Source organism: Monodon monoceros, unplaced genomic scaffold (assembly GCF_005190385.1).
Source record: "Monodon monoceros isolate NGI ecotype Baffin Bay Population unplaced genomic scaffold, NGI_Narwhal_1 Super_Scaffold_20, whole genome shotgun sequence".
NCBI lineage: Eukaryota > Metazoa > Chordata > Mammalia > Artiodactyla > Monodontidae > Monodon > Monodon monoceros.
The window spans coordinates 132157023-132164822 of record NW_021703777.1 but is presented as its reverse complement, the minus strand read 5'-3'; positions in this window follow the sequence as shown (position 1 = coordinate 132164822).

Genomic DNA, 7800 nt, shown 5'->3' with positions numbered 1-7800 from the left:
CCTCCCCTCCCTCCCCTCCCCTCCTGCTCTCCCTTCTATGCTCTCCTCCTCCAGACAAAGAGATAGGTCTCTTTCTTTCCCTTCAAGATGAGATAAATCATGGTCTCTAATCTTCAAAGGAGGAAGAGTTGTGTCCTTGGGCTGCAGCCCCATTCAGTGATGGAGAGTCACAGGTCAAGGCTGGGGGACGCACCATCTACCTCCCGACAGCTGGGCCCCAGGAGCTGGGCTGTGACCACAGCAGGACCAGAAACTGCTGCCTCTTCCCAACTGCTGAGGTCACAGACGCAGCAGCGAGGGAGCAGAATGGCCTCCAGCTTTTCCCTTAGACAACCTGTTGGCTGTCACACCCAGGGAGCAAACTGAATGCAGCGCAGGTCACATTTCAGCTGCTCTTTCTTCTGGGAGTTCCTTATTCTGGTCAGAATGTAAGGATGTAGCTTCAGGGAACGCTTTTCTTTGTGGTCCCTGAGGTCCCCTTCTGCTCTGGGGCAGCACCTCACCTATCCCACAAGGGGTTTTGCTGGAGACTCAGCCACATAGCTCTCTCCAAAGATATGGCTTCTTCGATATCGTCATCCAAACTCCTCACAAAATCCTTGCTCCTTTGCCCTCTTTTCACATCCTTATCAGGATCCAGGGACCAGGAGTTGTGAAAGGGGTTCTGGGATCATCTCCGTGAATTCTGCTGAGACAGGTCTGTCCCAATCATCTTGATATCAGATACCAGTTTTTTTTTTTTTTTTTTGTTTTTGCACCTCAGTTGAAACGGAGGCAGAAAGAGTCTCTTTCTAATATCTCATTCCTTCAGGACTGAATGAGATCCTGTTGGTGAAAACCAAATGGGAAGAGATCTCTGTCAACTGTAACATTCTGTGCAAACGTCACTTACGAGCATCACCATTCTCTGCTAATCTGATAAAGGAGTCTTCTTACAACCACTACCAGGAAATAGGAAAAAACCCTTTCCAGCGAGACAGTGTACATTCTGGAAACAAAGTTTAAGTTCCAGGGTAATTAGTGAGTGAGAATCTTTGGTAGGGAGCAGTTAATTTCCAATCCTGTATCCGAGGCAGTGGGCAGTGGCCATGTGCTGAGACTGTGCGGTGAATACTAACCGTCCTCAAAACTACTGCCCCGATTCAAGTGGGCTGAGGGCAAACAGTGGCACATCAAGTGATTGTAAAACAAGGCTGTTGTTTTCAAGAGGCAAAGAGAAACTCAGTCAGCAATTAATATCTAAGGGAATGAAAGTGGGGGAGGGATGAGTATTCCAGGGATGGGCACGCAAACGGAAAGGAGAGGGACTCCACGAGGCGTGTGTGTGTGTCTGTGTTGTGTGTGTGATGTGTGTGTGTGTAGCGTGTGGGTTGTGTGTGTATGTGTGTGTGTGATTTGTGTGTATGTGTTGTGTGTTGTGTATGTGGTGTGTGTGTGTCATGTGGGTTGTGTGTGTATATGTGTATGAGTGTGTGCTGTGTGTGTGTATGTGCACACATGCTTGTGTACCTGTAGCTGGGGAAAGGTGCCTTCAGAGCATTAGTTAGACACCTAATTGCCCCGTTAGAAAGTTGATGGAAGCAAGGTCTTAAGAGCTGATTCTGAGTTAAGGTTTGATAAATAGTGAATGTTGAGTCATGTTGAATTCTGCCATAATATAGATGCCAGGGGTTTTCCCCAGGAGGCGGGCGTGGGGCAGTGCTTGGTAGACTCGGGGGGCATGTCACCTCAAGGTGGACGCCACTGGGTGACAAACCACCCTTGGCCATGAGTAGACCTTACAGTGGGGCAAGGAGAAGAGAACTCAGCTATTGTCAGCCTCCTGAACTCCGGGGAACTTGCCAGACCTCCTCCCATGGGGCTACAGCTTCTCCTTGTCACTGTCTGCGCCCGTGGTCGTGTCTCTGCATCTTCCCCCTGGCCCCTGGAGCTTTTCCTCCCAGTCTCGCTCAGCCTTAAACCTTTGCTCTGTTAGCCTGTGCCAGAGCTTCCTGCCCTACATCGATTACCTGCGACATTCTTCTTGTTCCGTTGTGTGCGACTCACGCCAGGGTACCAGTAAACCGTTTTGGTCAGTCTAGTTAGAGGGAGAAACACACTGATTAATAACTTGAAATACCCTCACGTGGATAATTTAAGAGTGAAAGCCTTCACGATACCATGCCTTAGAGAAAACCCCTGTTTCCACCTGCCATGTATTCTCCCAGGCACCTAATGACATGGGCAGAGAAGACATGCAATCATGTCTGTGTTATTTACAAAAACGGGATCTTACTACACGGACTCTTCTGCGTCGTATTTTTTTCACTTAACACATCTTGGACGTCTTTCCAAATTGTGAGCCGTAGATCAACCTCAGCATCTCTAGGGGGCGCACGAGGATGTTATTTTGGGAAAACTGCCCAGGCAATCCAGGAGCTAATCCTTCCCACCCCAGGCTGCTGCCCTGCGACCCCTCTGTGATGAATACCCTCTCACTCCTTTGCTTGGTGCCCACAGAGGCTGTGCTTGATGCCTTATTAGCACACTTATTGTCTCTTTATTAATGTGGAAAAGAACCACAGACGGGCTGTTCTCTAGTTTTCCTTTCCTGCAGCTGGAGCCCTAATGAGCTTTGATCACCTTGAGGGAGGAGGACACATATTAAAAATGCCCAGCGTCTCTGAATGCTGTGGTGCTGCCAGGCTGGGGAGAAGCCTGGGAGGAGGGGCCCCTGCAGGGACGCTGGGGACAGAGCCGAGGCTCCTCTGATTCCTTGGAAAAATAACATTTCTCTTCTGTCACTGCCATTAGGTTGCTTGCAAGATGCATCTGCGCTTTTGTCTAAAAGCATAGAAGGAGAGCAGGCACATAGAACCGGAGCAGCTCCGGTTGCACCGCATCACGAATGCAGCTGCCTTCCCCGTCCTCTGCCAAGACCTGTTGCCTCATAGCTGGTATTTTCACCTTTAATCACCGGCCTTAGAGTTCGAGGCTGGGGGTGGTGCCTCTAACTCTGCAACCTTCATCCTCACGTGACATCTGTTACAGACCTCACGGGCAGGGGCACCATGAGAATTTCAGCTTTTCCCTGAAACGAGGGACCTAGTTCAGCAAATGACTCTCTAACTTCAATAGTCTGTCTGTCTGATCAATAAGGAAACATTTTTGACAAGTTTGATGTTCAGTTTTTGAGGAGGAAAATGACCTCCTTGAGCTGGGAGAGGAAGGATTTGTGTGCCAGGGCAGGAAGACCTTGGCTTTCACCCTGAGCTTGTGGAAGGAGATGTTAGGGTAATGCACACTTGGCTTCTTTTGCCTCTGTGACAACTTCTATCAGGACCTTTTATTTTCCTTCTTAAGCTCAAATATCAAAGCTGGTAGCAAACATTACAAACCATGACATCAGCAATCACAAAGAAGAAAAAACAAGCTTCTTGGAAGGGTAAACGGCATCCTTTGATTTTCTTAGGGACGTGGTTAGATTGTGAGGTTTCAGAAGGAGTTATTCTGACCCTGGAATGGGACTTCCATTCGGGAGAAGGTTAATTCCCTGTCTTACCTCCCTCTGTCTAGTGTGTTACTTTGTGACACTTTCTTCTCATCTTACCCATGAGGAATTTGGGGTACCGTTAGGCTTGGTAAGTCTCCAGGAGCAAGTGGCATTTGAAACCTTTGTCCAACTGCATATTAAGATAGAGTCTCTGTTAATCTCAATTTTCCTATTCCTACTGGGTGTGAGATCAGAAGATAATGTAAATGCCCAGGAGAATTCCAGCACAGAGGCAGGAAACCCACCGAGGTTTGGGAGTGCTACCTCGCAGGGGCAGTGGGGCCTGGCCCTCCCTTCACCTGGTAGTTCCTGGTACAAAGAACTCAGGTTTGATGCCCTGGATGGGCTGTCCTACTTTTTGCTCTTTTTTTTTTTTTTTCTTTTGGCCACGCTGCACGGCACGTGGGATCTTAGTTCCGCGACCAGGGACCGAACCCGGCCCCCTGCATTGGAAGGCGGAGTCTTAACCACCGGACCACAAGAGAAGTCCTCCTACTTCCTGCTTTCTAGGTGCTTGGGATGTAGGACAGCAAACCATGGTCAGGTAGAATCGTAATTGTGGGCTTCTGATTAAATGGGATGTGCTCAAGGCGTTTTCTTCACTCCCAGAAGACATAGAAGGGAGTTTGGGAGGAATCCATATGCTACACAGAAGTCTACACTTCCGAGAGGTTTGGAGGAAGCGCCTTCTATCTTGGGGGCAGACCAGTTCCAACTCTGAGGCAGATACATTGAAATGATTGACCGGGAGTGTGGATACCTATTCAGGGTCTGAAAAAGAAAGACAGGGCTTAACGACTAAGACACTAATTGAACCTTGTTGGAAATCAATGCATTAAATGGAATTGAACTGGTGGATGAAACCCCAGCCAAGCCGGGCCTGGGGTTTGGGCACCTTTGTTTATCAGCTCTGAGTTTAGCTTTGTTCAATGATAATCTGATAGCAGCTCTGCATGCTGATTGGCTGGGGGCCGTTCTCTTCTACAATGAGAAACTAATCAGTCATGTTACAGGCTTTTGTCTTGGCCAGGGTATTTAGATTTCAGCCAGCTGGTAAGCTGCCTCAAGGCCACCTGCTTGACTTGAAAAATAGAGCATCAGTCTCTTTCGCCTTGCAAGGAGAGGGGAGGAAGTATTGACTCGTGATAATTTTAGGTGGATATGGTTATATTTGGCCTCTTAGGCTCCAGCTGAAAATTCAATTCAGATGACTGGTTTTTCTTTGCATATACCGTTGAGCAATCCTGTGTACTGCCATGGCTAATGTCCCTGTCTGTTGTCCTACAGAATCCCCGGCCACTGTCTATTTCATGTGGCTGCCGGCTTCCAGAACAGGACGAGGAAATGCACTCTTACCACGTTAAAAGAACAACTCTTATGCAGGCATGCGCAGAGAGGCTCCCCAAGTAACAAAATTGCTCTGTCGGAGAAAATAGGAACAGTGATGACTTCCCTGATGATAGTTTATAAAATATACCAGTTTCCTCTGGTGCGTTTCAAATTTACAGGGCAATTGGTCACGCGTCTGGCGTCATTTGGCCGAAACATCGCAATCTCAGATGCCAAAGAAGCGAACGAGTTCCATGTGTAAGAGCTGGCCCCAAGTCAGAGGGACATTCTTGACTCTCTCATTCCCCACATCAAATCCGTCAGCAAATCCTGCCATTCTATCTCCATAACATTTCTCCGAACTTGCTTCTCTGCATCTTCACAAAGTACCACCCAGTAAACACCTCCATCATCTCTCACCTGGACGACTGCCATCACCTCCTAAGTGGTCCTCCTCCTTCCATTTTTGCCTTCCAAAATCCATTCCCCTCACAACAGCTAGGGTACTCTTTAAAAAAAAAAAACCAATTAGGTCACGAATCCCCCTTGATTAAAGACTTCTAATAGCTGCCCATCATACTTAGGTCAAAATGAAGCTCTCCAGTAGAGTCCTGAGGACCTTAGGAGATCTGGCCTCTGCCCACCTGTCTGACCTCATCTCACACCTCTCTCTTCTCCCTCGCCCTGCTCTTGCTGTGTCTTGAAAACGTCAAGTTCCCTTCCATCGTAGGGCCTTTGCACTAGGTGTTTCCTGTGCCTGGAACGTTCTTCCCCTAGCCAAGATCTTCACGGAATGTCATCATATTTATTCTGGCTTCAGTGACTAATGCAAACTAAAGTAGTCTAGTCCTTTTGTATTACATTTTCCTGTTTTATCTTTGAAATAGCACTAACCACTACCATACATGTTTTTCCTTGTGTATTCGTTTATTACCTGTCTCCTTTACTAGAATGTAAGATCTGTTACGATACTGACTTTGCTGTATTCAGTTTTGTAAATAGCAGGTGCCCAGTAAATGGTTAGCTTGTAAATGAACGAGCAAAGCCTGGCAAAGGAGAGATTTTCCTAAGTGATACAGGAAACAGGATGCTTTAGGTGTAGTCCTGTCAAGAGTTAGGAGATGAGGCTGACCGGCTTTTTGCACGTTTATTTTTGATCCAAGTTCTGAGCTTCTAAGCTATCAGATATTCTCCGAGACCCAATGTCTGTGATGATGTTAAATGTACTCAAACAATGACAACCTCTTATCTTGAGGAGGTAAGAGATTGACCTCATTCTCAGCTGATCTGATCAACTGAAAAGCAAAATGTGCCATTAATTTTAGGATCCATTATACGTGACATTTTTGTCTTGCTAAAGGTTAGGGGCCAATAGGAGAATTGGAGAAGCTTGCTAACCAATGTATCTTTATTCACATTTGGAATTAATCAGCCCTGGGGACAGTTTTGTACTCACCCTGAGTTGAGGTCTAGGTCTTAGTTTTCCAGGAAGGGCTGGTGTCTATGCTGTGTCCTCAAGTGTCTAAAATATCTTATTCATGCGTAAACAAAGGGCAGGCGTGATTCAGACAGGGTGAATCCCCGAACCTCACAGACAGGAGAAAAATGCGGAGTCGTGATACTTGAAACATTTCTCAGCCTCTCTTGCCAGTGCTGGTACTGATGTTCTGAAGAACATTTCTGAAATGAACTCTGCTAAGGCTAGGTCAGTGACACCATAAAAGAGAATTTTGCAATTAAAAAGGCTTAGAGGGTTCACTGGCAAGATGGCTTTTTCTTTTCTTTTTTAAAAAACAAGTCACTTAGAGACGTGAACTCAGTAGAGGTCTTTCCTTACATCAGGTTTACCATCAGTCAAAATGAAGGCATCCAGGCTGAGAAGAGCCATTTGAGAAACTCTAAAGGGCAGTGTTTTAGAACTCAGCCTTTGCTTGGGAAGCCATTTTTAATGTAATGAAGGCATCTGTATGGTGACTTCAGTGGTCCTTAAAGTTTGACAATCTATGGAGAAAGATAATAGGATCAGGAAATAAGATATAGATAAAACAGCTCATTGGAAAAGTCCTACCTTTTATGAACATCTATAAGCTTTACTATTTTAATGTACCAGATGGATGGAAGTGATTTCACATATTACAATGAAGGAAAACAATCACTTCCACCAAATCACATAGTATTCAATGTACATTTACTACTTTTGACACATCTGGGTCTCAGGATTTAGATCTTACTAGCTGTTTTTTTTTTTTTTTTAAGATTTGTTTACTTATTTGGCTGCACTGGGTCTTAGTTGCGGCACGTGGGATCTTTAGTTGCGGCACGTGGGATCTTTAGTTGCAGCACGTGGGATCTTTAGTTGTGGCATGCGAACTCTTAGTTGTGGCTTGTGGGATCTAGTTCCCCAACCAGGGATCAAACCCGGGCCCCCTGCATTGGGAGTGCGGAGTCTTAGCCACTGGACCACCAGGGAAGTCCCACTAGCTGTTTAATAAATTAGCCAAAATACCCCAAATCAGCGACAATGAAATGAATGAAAAAGGAGCAGGAGGGTCATTCGTGTCTGGGGTCCCCTTGGTGCTCTAAGGGGAAGCAGCTATTTTCCTGAGCTACCCTGTGACGATAAGTGACCATAGGCGTTGACGTCAGTTCAGCCTCTCTCTTGAATGGAAAGCAATTAAGATCCATAATGAGAGATTATCCCAAGGGAGGAGTTTTAAATCAGACAGTTGACGGGTTCTTTCCGACAGTTTGCCATTACCAGGACCACACACACACACACAGAGCAAAAATGACCACAGAACTCTGTGAGGGGACAAAACGGGAAGTTTAGAGAGTATCTGAGCTGGAAGATCTCAGAGAGCGACAAGGGAACTGAGACCTCAAAGGGTTAAACGATGTGCCAAGTGCCACACAGATAATGACGAAGTGAGGGCTGGTAC